Consider the following 14,868-nt stretch of genomic DNA (forward strand, 5'->3'; position numbering starts at 1 on the left):
TAAACTCCCATTTACTCCTTGAAAATTATGTTCATGATGTTCTAAGGCAAATACCATTATTCTAAATGTCATATCTAAGCCTTGTTTGAGTCTAGGAATGGTTTAAGGGCTTAAAACCCTTTTAAATTAGTGTTTACGGCCTAGGCACCTTCCTGGTCCGTACTCTCAAATATAAGGTTCCATTCCATGATTTAATCTCGAATTTGAAGGCCAAACATGATACACAATGAGTTAAGGAAGGTACCTTGGTGATTGGAAGCCTTAAACTTGTGATTTAGACCCTTAAACTTGCATTTAGGAGAGAGGTTAGAGAAAGAGTAAAGAGAGGAAGCAAAAGCTTCAAATGGAAGCTTAAATGTGTTTATATAGGTCGAAAAACTTGGACACGGTGAAATTCTACACGATACCGGCACTAAACGGGGCTTTTGGTCGCACCCGATTAAATTTCCGTAACTCGATGGTGACGTTTCTAAAATTTTTGGAATAAGCATTTTGGGCTAATTTCGTGAGTTCCTAACAGGTTTGGACACTCATTAGCATCAATTAAACATATAATTTTAATTAATTTAACCCAAAAACGACATCAGAACTAATTGATATACGGCGAGTTATACAGGTAGAATGGGTTTTCGGCGATGAACAACTTCGGCTTGTTACGTTATCCCCCGTTAGAGGGAATTTTGTCCCAAAATTCAATGATTACGATACAAGACATGAATTTGAATGAGATATGGATGGATTTGCTGCTTCGCGTTTTCGCGCTCGCAAGTGACATCGGGTCTCCGCTTGACGTCTCAGTGAACCCTCACTATCGGACGCGTCTTGATTTCGTTGGGCATATACTTCTCAAAGACCGAGACGTGAAGTATCAGATGGGTGCTACTAAGTTCCGAGGGAAATCGAAGTTTGAAGGTTACGGAATCGATTTCACAAGGATCGCGAAGGGTCTAACGTACCATGAGGGAAGTATTTCGCTTTTCCAAAGCATTCCATGTTTTCCCTAGGATAAGGCTTCCAACAAAAAACAAACTCCAACAAGAAGGTACATCTTCATGTGGCAAAGTAACTAAGGGTTTGATGATCCTAAAAGAGAATTCTAGGACCTGTGGGTTATGGGTCCACGGGTATGGCTGCTTTGTTTACTACAAGATCAAGGAAAATGATTTGACTGAAGGGTACCACTACGAACTCGTGGTGATCACATCAGGTCCTGGTCGCTGTATTGGATACATCATCTTCCGGAGGTTCGGCTACGAGGTAGCTCCAGGAAATAGATTATTACGAGACTTGACTAGACATTCGGAAAAGAATTCTCGAGGATTCTTGGAAAGGCATCAGGGAAAAAGTTACATACTTCCCGTTTTCCCGAATATCATACGGACGGGGAATGGATGGAAAAACTTTCTAAGCTTTGATGCACGAAGAATATGAGAGTTGGGTAAAAGGAAAGATACGAACCGACGACCCTTTTGAAGACAATACTAACCGCATGAATGAGACTAAGTCATTCCATGCCGAGTTTGCATCAAAGCTTTCCATGAAAGGTTTACCTTTAGATCAAATGGAAAGGGATAACCATCCGAGTTGAGGATACAATCTAAGGGTATGACGTTAACGCTTTCTTTCACACTGGTTGGTCATCTCGACGGTGCATGTTTCGATTATTAACGAAGGATTTAATTTAGAAAGATATTTGAATGAATTGTTAGCAAATCCTTTCATCATTAGAATCGAAGAGGATTACGGGCATAAGATTTATCGAAAAGAAGTATACCTGTGGCAACGGTGGGATCGGCGGCTGTCCTTTCTTGCCCCATAGTTAGGACTCTCCCGGTGATGCCAGACTTTACTGTCTTTGGACAGTTTCGCTTATAGTGCCCGACCTCTCCACAGCTGTAGCAGGTTTAACCGATACTAGCTTCGGAAGCTTGACTAGTTGATGGGGTTGGGGTTTTGCAGGTTCGTGCGAGGTGACCTTCTTGGCCACAGCTTCTACAGAACTTTGCATGACAAGGGCCAGGGATGCGATGATGGTAGTTATATCGGTCACACCACGGGAGGGTACCTACATATCCGGTAATAGGTGCTTGAGATGTGGAATTCACAACAGAAACAGTAGCAGGGATAGTGGTTGCGTGGGCTGCCACTATTTGCTGTTTCTTCGAGGGTTCTGGGGAAGACTAACTCTTCTTCTTCTTTCTCCAAAACTTGCTTTTCACGCCACTCTTTTCTGTTGGTTCGGGAGTGGTGTCTCCTTCTTCTTGATCATCATTGTGATCGATTAAAGTTTGTGCCAGACATTTGGCACTGTCATAGGTATCTGGCTTTGCTGCTATAACATTCCGTTTGGTTAGCTGAGTTAATCCCTAGATGAACCTTTCTACCTTTTTGCTTTCCGGGGTAACCATTCCCAGACAAAGGAGTGCCAGGTCATCAAACCTTGAAGTGTAAGAGGCAATATCGGAACCTTTCATCTTCAGGTTCCATAGCTCATGTTCCAACTTCTAGATTTCACCCCGAAGGCAATACTCTGTACGTAGTAGCTCCTTTATAACTTCCCATCCCGTAGCATTGGCTACAGGTAAAGTCAGGGATTTGACTCGGCCATTCCAGCAAGTCAAAGCCTTATCGGTGAGCATACAGGCGGCCAATTTCACCTTATTAGATTCCAAACAGGTGCGAATCTCGAATATAGATTCGATTTTCTCTAACCACCGAGTTAGAGCAATGACACCCCCTGTGCCATCGAATAATGTTGGTTTTGCGTCCATGAAGTCTTTATAGGAACACTCCTTCCGGTGTCCCTGATTACCTTCTTGGTTTTGGTTTTGGGAACCACCTCCTAAACCATTGTGGTTTAGTTGAGGTAGGAGAGCTGATATGGTGGCAGAAATGGTTGCCTGAAGGTTGTTGGTGTTCTTCGAGCTAGGTCTTTTCCTCGGAGGCATCTTGATCTAAAAAGATCAGGAAAAGGAGGATCACAAGTCCTCTGAATTGAATCATGAGATATGGATCAGGGGATATCTCATCAAGACAGATATAATATTAAGCGATAAAATAGGAAGGAGTTATCAAAGCAGATAATTTGTCACTAAAGGAATGATCAAGGAACAACGCTTGAATGAGATCTTCTACAACGGATCGGATCGAGAAATACTCCCATAGTATTTCATGGTTCGATGCAACGACGGCTCGTTGATTGGGATATTTGGTAAGTTTTGGGTATGATGCGAACCACAGTCACTCCCAAGCACATGTTGGCCGTGTCTCGAATGAATATAGTTAGCCAGGCTATATTGATCATAGACACGACTACATAACTTCCCAGGTTTAACCACAGTGTACAACACTCATTTACTTATATTTTGTTCTACTTGTACTTACAGATTTCGACGGTTGGTATACTTGTATACTTTAGAAAATACTTATATTCGTAGAGTATACTTTTAGTTCAGAGCACTTAGGCCCTTTAATGTTTATAGTCTTATACCATGTAAGCTTTGGTATACTAGTTCACTATAAACAAGGGCTTTGATACCAATCTGTCACACCCCGAAAACCAAAGGCGGAAACATTTATGGGGTTGACACCACGTTGAGTATCAAATCCAATGCACATAGTAAAGCAGTAATCACAAAACATTACATTACATATTATTATTTACATTTGTTTGAAAGTAAAGTTGTACAAGTGTTTTACATATGTAATATGAACAAAAGTAAAGATGAGTCTTCGGAACGCTCCGTCTTCTCCAAAAGGTCGCGGTGTACCTGTCTAACGCTGACCTGAGAATACAAGCAGTTTGAAAATCAGCATAAAGCTGGTGAGTTCATAAGCGGTTTAGTTTTGAAAAGAACGAGTTTCCTTTGCTTTCTAAAAAAGATGTTGTTCAAGAAAATCCCATTTTTTCTTATGAAAACAGTTGGGTTATCCTTTGTTACAATTTCGAAAATGGTTGGTTATGTCATTCCAGGAAAATCCCATATTTTCCTTATAGTTTTAGTTATTCGCTTGTTACTTTATCCGTTTTTGAGTTGATGTGCTACCCAGGAAAATCCCATATTTTCCTATGTGTTGAGTTGCCTATTTGTATCTAAGTTTGTTACTAGTTGTTATGTTATCCCAGGAAAATCCCATATTTTCCTATGTGTTGAGTTGTCTATTCGTTTCTAAGTTCGTTACTAGCTGTTATGTTATCCCAGGAAAATCCCATATTTTACTATGTTTGGTGGTAGGTTCTTAGATCTGATTTCGAAGTACTAGTAATTACCATGTGAGTAGTATTAGTTACGTGTTCTAAACCCTTAGTTATTTTACATTCGAATAACTATTATCTACTAACTTAGTTGTATTTTCGAATGTCACACCCCGAAAACCGAAGGCGGAAATATTTCCGCGGTTGACTCCACGTTGAGTATCAAATCCAATGTACATAGTATGTAAAGTGAAACAAACATTACATTACATATTAAAAGTTTTACAATTTGTTTCAAAAGAGACAGTTTATACAGTTGTGATACATAGTATAGATATGAACAAAACGAACGAGCTTTGCACGCACACCATCCTGAATCAAGTAAGTCTTCGGGTACCTGTACTATCGTTGACCTGAGAACACAAGCGGTTTAAAAATCAGCATAACGCTGGTGAGTTCATAAGTTGTTTTGTTTTGTGAAAATGTACATGTTTCCTTTCTGTTTCTGAAAATGTAATACACACCAAGAAAAATCTCACATTTTCTTAATAGTTGATTGTTGTTTCACAATTACAAAGTATAGTAGGTTTGTACACTGAAAGCATATTTCTAATGTGAAAATGTATAGTTTGAATATCCAATTTGTTAAACTGTTCCGTTTGAGTTCCAATGTATCCCTAGAAAAGTCCCATACTTGCCTGATTGTGAGTCATCATTTGTAAAAGATGTAATGTTATCTATTTTGTTACACTCTTCTAGTTAAGTTTATGATCCCCAGGAAGGCCCCATGCTTTCCTGAATGTTGGTTTTAATGAATCTGTGGCAATAAATAGTCCACAACCTTATGACTTTCGTCACCCTTGAACCATTTCGGTTCGGCTGTAGCTAGCAGCCAGGTGTGGGGTAGTCAGCCCTGTATAGATCTATACACTCAAGTCACGCTCTCTAAATCCCAGAGATTCTGGTTACGGGTGTAGTCCTCCACTCGCGTATCTTTGTGGAGTGTTCGCCGAGGACGTGTCTCCAATCATACATGAATAACAAATTTACTAGTAATAATATGATAATCCTCCATTCGCGTATCTATGTGGAATGTTACCGAGGACAAGACAGTGTACAATTTATATTATTCATGTATTCTAGTGTCATGCTTTTAATTGATAAAATGTGGAAAACCATTTGTGAAATATATAAAACATAACTGTTTATAAAACCCATTTCACAAATAAATGTTTATGTGACCTGCATGTTCTACTGGTTATCAGTTGTGTATATCAGTATTAAAAGCATATGAAATGTGAAACACACACACACACGAACATAAGTTTTGAGTACAAGAAAACCCTTGTGCTTTGCTTGTTCCCCCCCCCCCCCTGAAAACAGTGAAAATTAGTGAAAAAGGGTAGGGGTATGAACTCACCAGACTCAGAATCGCAACTGTTTCGGATACTAAGCATGGGTTCGGGGCTTGATTACTCGCGATGTCCCTATGTAAAATGAAATTATGTCCATATATATTTAATTAGGGATACATTTACTAATTAAATAGAACATTATCGATTCTTGACAGTCAACTTGTTCAGTTCACGATAATCGATGCACATACGAAAGGATCCATCTTTCTTCTTGACAAATAGAATCGGAGCTCCCCTGGGCGAGGAACTCGGTCTAATGAATCCTTTACTGAGCAACTCATTGAGTTGACTGGATAACTCCTGCATCTCTGCTGGTGCTAAGCGATACGGAGACTTCGCTACGGGAGTAGCTCCAGGATTTAGGTCAATATGGAACTCGACCTGACGCTCGGGATGCTCGCGAGGTCTTTAACTTCCTGCTTCTCATTGATTGCATGGTCTAAGAATGCAATACACTCCTTTCGCAGAAGTCTTTGAGCTTTGATGCAGGAAATGATACGAAGGTTGGAACTGAGTTTATCACCATAGATTACTAGAGTTTGACCCGAAGGAAGGTTGAGACGGATGGCTTTTTCGAAACAAAGGATATCCGCATGATTGGGACTCAACCAATCCATGCCAATGATGACATCAAAACTCTTTATGGATACTGGCATAAGATCGATAGGAAACGAATGGTTGTTCAGGGTAAGAGTACAACCTACAAACACCTCACTAGCACTTTCTTTCTCTCCGTTTGGCATCTCGACGGTAAATATCTCGGTTAAAGGTTGGGAATTATGTTTTAGGTTATGTTTGAATGCATGACTAATAAAACTCCTCCCCGCACCCAAATCGAAAAGAATATTAGCATACGAGTTGTCGAGAAGGAATGTACCCTAGACAACAGTGGGATCAGCGACTGCTTCCTCCCGTCCCATGACAAGGACCCTTCTGGTGTTGTCAGCTGTAGACTTTTTGGGGCAGTTTCTTTTAAAATGCGCAGCCTCACCACAATTGTAACAAGCTTGACCAACGCCTGCTCCCGAAGATTGATTGGCCGATTGGGCCGGAGCTTTGCAGTGTCGGACGGTGTGCCCCTTTTTACCACAATTGGTATAGGAAAGTTCTCGACAGGGGCAAGGGTTGTGGTGATACTTGCACTTATTACAGAGAGGGAGATTACCAACATACCGGCTGGTAGGAGTAGGAGTTGTGGATCCCGCGATAGAAGCAACAACAACGGGGGTAGTAGCAGCATGGACTGCTACTTTTGCTGTCTTTTGGACGATCCTTGAGAAGATTGACCCTTCTTCTTCTTCCAGAATTTTCTTTTCTAACCACTGCTTTTAGTCGACTCAGGGGTAGTGGTGGCTTCCTCAACATCATCACTGTGGTAAATTATAGCTTGGGCTAAAGTGTTAGCACTATCATATGTGTCCGGGCGAGCAGCTAAGACATGACCTTTTGTTGGATTTGTTAACCCCCAAATAAACCTTTCGATCATTTTGCTTTCACGAGTGACCAATCCAGGACAGAGGAGGGCAAGATCATCACATCGGGAAGTGTATGCAGCAATGTCGGAACCTTTCATCTTTAGGTTCCAGAGCTCATGCTCTAGCTTTTGCATTTCACCACGGGGACAGTATTCGGCAAGGAGGAGTTCTTTCATGGCGTCCCATCCCATGGCATTGGCTATGGGTAAGGTCAAGGATTTGACTCGGTCGTTCCACCAAGTCAAGGCTGTATTGAGGAAGGTACAGGCTGCAAATTTAACCTTGTCAGACTCATCACAGGTACAGATTTCGAAAATGGATTCGATTTTCTCGAACCATCGGGATAAGGAAATGACACCACTAGTGCCATTGAAGAAAGAAGGCTTCGCATTCATGAAGTCCTTGTAGAAACCCTCCTTACTGCGTTCCTGGTAACTGTCTTGATTCTGATTAATGCCTCCTGAACCACCGGAACCACCAGTGTTTAGCTGGGACATGGTAGCTGCCACCGCGGTGGTAACAGCTGTCTGAAATAACACGGGATCAATTTCAGGAGGAGGTGGTGGCGGAGGGTTGTTGGTCTTTGAGCTGGGTCTCTTTCTGGGAGGCATCTTGATCTAATAAGATCAAGAAAGAGAGGATGATAAGTCCTCTGAATTGAATCGAGAGATATGACAGATATTTATTCCAAATAAGCGATAAAACAGGAAAGAGTTATTGAAGCAGGTAAACTATCGCTAACAGAATGATCGGGGGTCTATACGTTTACGAGGATTTCTACAAAGAATTGACTCGAGAAATACTCCCATAGTATTTCATGATTCATTACGATAGTGTCTCGATGTTTGTGGTATTAAGGTAAGTTTTACGCATACCGCATACCACAGTCACTCCCAAGCACATGTTGGTCGTGTCTCGAATGAATATAGTTGGCCAGGCTATATTGATCCTAGACACGACTACATAACTGCTCAGGTTTAACCACAGTACACAACACCCATTTATTTATGTTTTGTTCTACTTATAGTTATGGATCTCGACGATTTGGTATACTTATATACTTTTGAAAATACTTATACTCTGAAGATACTTTTATTTCAGAGCACTTAGGCCCTTTAGTGTTTATAGTTTTATACCATATAAGGTTTGGTATACTTTATTCACTATAAACAAGGGCTCTGATACCAATCTGTCACACCCCGAAAACCGAAGGCGGAAATATTTCCGGGGTTGACTCCACGTTGAGTATCAACTCCAATGTACATAGTAAGTAAAGTGAAACAAACATTACATTACATATTAAAAGTTTTACAATTTGTTTCAAAAGACACAGTTTATACAGTTGTGATACATAGTATAGATATGAACAAAACGAACGAGCTTTGCATGCACACCATCCTGAATCAAGTAAGTCTTCGGGTACCTGTACTATCGTTGACCTGAGAACACAAGCGGTTTAAAAATTAGCATAACGCTGGTGAGTTCATAAGTTGTTTTGTTTTGTGAAAATGTACATGTTTCCTTTCTGTTTCTGAAAATGTAATACACACCAAGAAAAATCTCACATTTTCTTCATAGTTGATTGTTGTTTCACAATTACAAAGTATTGTAGGTTTGTACACTGAAAACATATTTCTAATGTGAAAATGTATAGTTTGAATATCCAATTTGTTAAACTGTTCCGTTTGAGTTCCAATGTATCCCCAGAAAAGTCCCATACTTTACTGATTGTGAGTTATCATTTGTAAAAGATGTAATGTTATCTGTTTTGTTACACTCTTCTAGTTAAGTTTATGATCCCCAGGAAGGACCCATGCTTTCCTGAATGTTGGTTTCTAATGTAAAAAAATGTATTCTTGTTAGACCTGGTTATGTACAAGGTTTCCTAGGAAAGGTCCATACTTCCCTGAATGTTGGTTATCAATGTAAAATATGTATAGAGTTATTCATTATTACTATAAGTAAATCTTTGTTATCCTAATTGCGAGTTCCATAACCATACTAGAGACTGAACCTGTGGCAATAAATAGTCCACAACCTTATGACTTTCGTCACCCTTGAACCATTTCGGTTCGGCTGTAGCTAACAGCCAGGTGTGGGGTAGTCAGCCCCGTATAGATCTATACACTCAAGTCACGCTCTCTAAATCCCAGAGATTCTAGTTACGGGTGTAGTCCTCCACTCGCGTATCTCTGTGGAGTGTTCGCCGAGGATGTGTCTCCAATCATACATGAATAACAAATTTACTAGTAATAATATGATAATCCTCCATTCGCGTATCTATGTGGAATGTTACCGAGGACAAGACAGTGTACAATTTATATTATTCATGTATTCTAGTGTCATGCTTTTAACTGATAAAATGTGGAAAACCATTTGTGAAATATATAAAACATAACTGTTTATAAAACCCATTTCACAAATAAATGTTTATGTGACCTGCATGTTCTACTGGTTATCAGTTGTGTATATCAGTATTAAAAGCATATGAAATGTGAAACACACACACACACAAACATAAGTTTTGAGTACAAGAAAACCCTTGTGCTTTGCTTGTTTCCCCCCCCCCCCCCCTGAAAACAGTGAAAATTAGTGAAAAAGGGTAGGGGTATGAACTCACGAGACTCAGAATCGCAACTGTTTCAGATACTAAGCATGGGTTCGGGGCTTGATTACTCGCGATGTCCCTACGTAAAATGAAATTATGTCCATATATATTTAATTAGGGATACATTTACTAATTAAATAGAACATTATCGATTGTTGACAGTCAACTTGTTCAGTTCACGATAATCGATGCACATACGAAAGGATCCATCTTTCTTCTTGACAAATAGAATCGGAGCTCCCCTGGGCGAGGAACTCGGTCTAATGAATCCTTTACTGAGCAACTCATTGAGTTGACTGGATAACTCCTGCATCTCTGCAGGTGCTAAGCGATACGGAGACTTCGCTACGGGAGTAGCTCCAGGAATTAGGTCAATATGGAACTCGACCTGACGCTCGGGAGGGATTCCTGGAAGCTCTTCGGGAAATACATCAGGAAAGTTACAGACTTCGGGGATGCTCACGAGGTCTTTAACTTCCTGCTTCTCATTGATTACATGGGCTAAGAATGCAATACACTCCTTTCGCAGAAGTTTTTGAGCTTTGATGCAGGAAATGATACGAAGGTTGGAACTGAGTTTATCACCATAGATTACTAGAGTTTGACCCGAAGGAAGGTTGAGACGGATGGCTTTTTCGAAACAAAGGATATCCGCATGATTGGGACTCAACCAATCCATGCCAATGATGACATCAAAGCTCTTTATGGATACTGGCATAAGATCGATAGGAAACGAATGGTTGTTCAGGGTAAGAGTACAACCTACAAACACCTCACTAGCACTTTCTTTCTCTCCGTTTGGCATCTCGACGGTAAATATCTCGGTTAAAGGTTGGGAATTATGTTTTAGGTTATGTTTGAATGCATGACTAATAAAACTCCTCCCCGCACCCGAATCGAAAAGAATATTAGCATACGAGTTGTCGAGAAGGAATGTACCCGAGACAACAGTGGGATCAACGACTGCTTCCTCCCGTCCCATGACAAGGACCCTTCTGGTGTTGTCAGCTGTAGACTTTTTGGGCCAGTTTCTTTTAAAATGCGCAGCCTCACCACAATTGTAACAAGCTTGACCAACGCCTACTCCCGAAGATTGATTGGCCGATTGGGCCGGAGCTTTGCAGTGTCGGACGGTGTGCCCCTTTTTACCACAATTGGTATAGGAAAGTTCTCGACAGGGGCAAGGGTTGTGGTGGTACTTGCACTTATTACAGAGAGGGAGATTACCAACATACCGGCTGGTAGGAGTAGGAGTTGTGGATCCCGCGATAGAAGCAATAGCAACGGGGGTAGTAGCAGCATGGACTGCTACTTTTGCTGTCTTTTGGAGGATCCTTGAGAAGATTGACCCTTCTTCTTCTTCCAGAATTTTTTCTAACCACTGCTTTTAGTCGACTCAGGGGTAGTGGTGGCTTCCTCAACATCATCACTGTGGTAAATTATAGCTTGGGCTAAAGTGTTAGCACTATCATATGTGTCCGGGCGAGCAGCTAAGACATGACCTTTTGTTGGATTTGTTAACCCCCAAATAAACCTTTCGATCATATTGCTTTCAAGAGTGACCAATTTAGGACAGAGGAGGGCAAGATCATCACATCGGGAAGTGTATGCAGCAATGTCGGAACCTTTCATCTTTAGGTTCCAGAGCTCATGCTCTAGCTTTTGCATTTCACCACGGGGACAGTATTCGGCAAGGAGGAGTTCTTTCATGGCGTCCCATCCCATGGCATTGGCTATGGGTAAGGTCAAGGATTTGACTCGGTCGTTCCACCAAGTCAAGGCTTTATCGAGGAAGGTACAGGCTGCAAATTTAACCTTGTCGGACTCAGCACAGGTACAGATTTTGAAAATGGATTCGATTTTCTCGAACCATCGGGATAAGGATATGACACCACCAGTGCCATTGAAGAAAGAAGGCTTCGCATTCATTAAGTCCTTGTAGGAACCCTCCTTACGGCGTTCCTGGTAACTGTCTTGATTCTGATTAATGCCTCCTGAACCACCGGAACCACCGGTGTTTAGCTGGGACATGGCAGCTGCCACCGCGGCGGTAAGAGCTGTCTGAAATAACACGGGATCAATTTCAGGAGGAGGTGGTGGCGGAGGGTTGTTGGTCTTTGAGCTGGGTCTCTTTCTGGGAGGCATCTTGATCTAATAAGGTCAAGAAAGAGAGGATGATAAGTCCTCTGAATTGAATCGAGAGATATGACAGATATTTATTCCAAATAAGCGATAAAACAGGAAAGAGTTATTGAAGCAGGTAAACTATCGCTAACAGAATGATCGGGGGTCTATACGTTTACGAGGATTTCTACAAAGAATTGATTCGAGAAATACTCCCATAGTATTTCATGATTCATTACGATAGTGTCTCGATGTTTGTGGTATTAAGGTAAGTTTTACGCATGCCGCATACCACAGTCACTCCCAAGCACATGTTGGTCGTGTCTCGAATGAATATAGTTGGCCAGGCTATATTGATCCTAGACACGACTACATAACTGCTCAGGTTTAACCACAGTACACAACACCCATTTATTTATGTTTTGTTCTACTTATAGTTATGGATCTCGACGATTTGGTATACTTATATACTTTTGAAAATACTTATACTCTGAAGATACTTTTATTTCAGAGCACTTAGGCCCTTTAGTGTTTATAGTTTTATACCATATAAGGTTTGGTATACTTTATTCACTATAAACAAGGGCTCTGATACCAATCTGTCACACCCCGAAAACCGAAAGCGGAAATATTTCCGGGGTTGACTCCACGTTGGGTATCAAATCCAATGTACATAGTAAGTAAAGTGAAACAAACATTACATTACATATTAAAAGTTTTACAATTTGTTTCAAAAGACACAGTTTATACAGTTGTGATACATAGTATAGATATGAACAAAACGAACGAGCTTTGCACGCACACCATCCTGAATCAACTAAGTCTTCGGGTACCTGTACTATCGTTGACCTGAGAACACAAGCGGTTTAAAAATCAGCATAACACTGGTGAGTTCATAAGTTGTTTTGTTTTGTGAAAATGTACATGTTTCCTTTCTGTTTCTAAAAATGTAATACACACCAAGAAAAATCTCACATTTTCTTAATAGTTGATTGTTGTTTCACAATTACAAAGTATTGTAGGTTTGTACACTGAAAACATATTTCTAATGTGAAAATGTATAGTTTGAATATCCAATTTGTTAAACTGTTCCGTTTGAGTTCCAATGTATCCCCAGAAAAGTCCCATACTTTACTGATTGTGAGTTATCATTTGTAAAAGATGTAATGTTATCTGTTTTGTTACACTCTTCTAGTTAAGTTTATGATCCCCAGGAAGGACCCATGCTTTCCTGAATGTTGGTTTTTAATGTAAAAAAATGTATTCTTGTTAGACCTGGTTATGTACAAGGTTTCCTAGGAAAGGTCCATACTTCCCTGAATGTTGGTTATCAATGTAAAATACGTATAGAGTTATTCATTATTACTATAAGTAAATCTTTGTTATCCTAATTGCGAGTTCCATAACCATACTAGAGACTGAATCTGTGGCAATAAATAGTCCACAACCTTATGACTTTCGTCACCCTTGAACCATTTCGGCTCGGCTGTAGCTAGCAGCCAGGTGTGGGGTAGTCAGCCCTGTATAGATCTATACACTCAAGTCATGCTCTCTAAATCCCAGAGATTCTGGTTACGGGTGTAGTCCTCCACTCGCGTATCTCTGTGGAGTGTTCGCCGAGTACGTGTCTCCAATCATACAGGAATAACAAATTTATTAGTAATAATATGATAATCCTCCATTCGCGTATCTATGTGGAATGTTACCCAGGACAAGACAGTGTACAATTTATATTATTCATGTATTCTAATGTCATGCTTTTAATTGATAAAATGTGGAAAACCATTTGTGAAATATATAAAACATAACTGTTTATAAAACCCATTTCACAAATAAATGTTTATGTGACCTGCATGTTCTACTGGTTATCAGTTGTGTATATCAGTATTAAAAGCATATGAAATGTGAAACACACACACACACACGAAAATAAGTTTTGAGTACAAGAAAACCCTTGTACTTTGCTTGTGTTCCCCCCTGAAAACAGTGAAAATTAGTGAAAAAGGGTAGGGGTATGAACTCACCAGACTCAGAATCACAATTGTTTCGGATACTAAGCGTGGGTTCGGGGCTTGATTACTCGCGATGTCCCTATGTAACATGAAATTATGTCCATATATATTTAATTAGGGATACATTTACTAATTAAATAGAACATCACACTCCAACGAGATTAAACACCTCAAAACGAGCGTTTGGAGTGACCCGGGTGATATCTACGGACATGTATTGGCACTTGGGACTTGGGACTTGAGTTTACTCCGCAAGAGTAAACATTTAAATGAGTTTGCAACCACAAAACACACCCATACCTGAGTTTACGGCCGTAAACTCATGTTGGTGTGAATTTGGGTGTTTAACGGCTTGTTTGGACATGGGGATTGTTGGAATGAATTTCTAAATTGCCTTGGGATGGTTTGAAAAGATTTATATCATTTAAAAGGGAGTTTAAGGCTGTAAACATAGAGTTTACGGCCGTAAACTCACCCATTGTCAAGAAAAATTTGTTTAAGGCACAAGAAGCAATCACATGTGATTCTAACTAATTTTCTAAGGCTTAGTATAAATTTTAGGCTTCATTTAACACATTTTTAGGAGTTTACGGCCTAGAAGCATGTTCTATGGCCGTAAACTCTCCTTTGTTCATGAAAAATTTGTTTTTGATGCTTAACACACTCATATGTAATTCTAGGAATTTTTCCAAGCCTTAAAGGTGCATTGGGGGCATTTTTAGCATGATTATATGAGTTTACGGCCAAAGGCTATGTGCTTAGGCCGTAAACTCCAATAAGTATGGCATTTGATGTGCTTAAGGTCTCCAAACCATTTTTAGATGATTCTAGGATTTACCACAAGGCTATTGGTTAGTCGTATTTGTATTCGTAGTCGTATTCGTATTCGTAGTTGTATTCGTATTCATAGTCGTATTCGTATTCGTAGTCGTATTCGTATTCGTATTTGTACTAGGTTACATTCGTATTCGTATTCGTACTAGGTTACATTTGTATTCGTATTCATACTAGGTTACATTCGTATTCGTATTCGTACTAG

This window comes from Lactuca sativa, chromosome 5 (genome assembly GCF_002870075.4).
Source record: "Lactuca sativa cultivar Salinas chromosome 5, Lsat_Salinas_v11, whole genome shotgun sequence".
Classification (NCBI taxonomy): domain Eukaryota; kingdom Viridiplantae; phylum Streptophyta; class Magnoliopsida; order Asterales; family Asteraceae; genus Lactuca; species Lactuca sativa.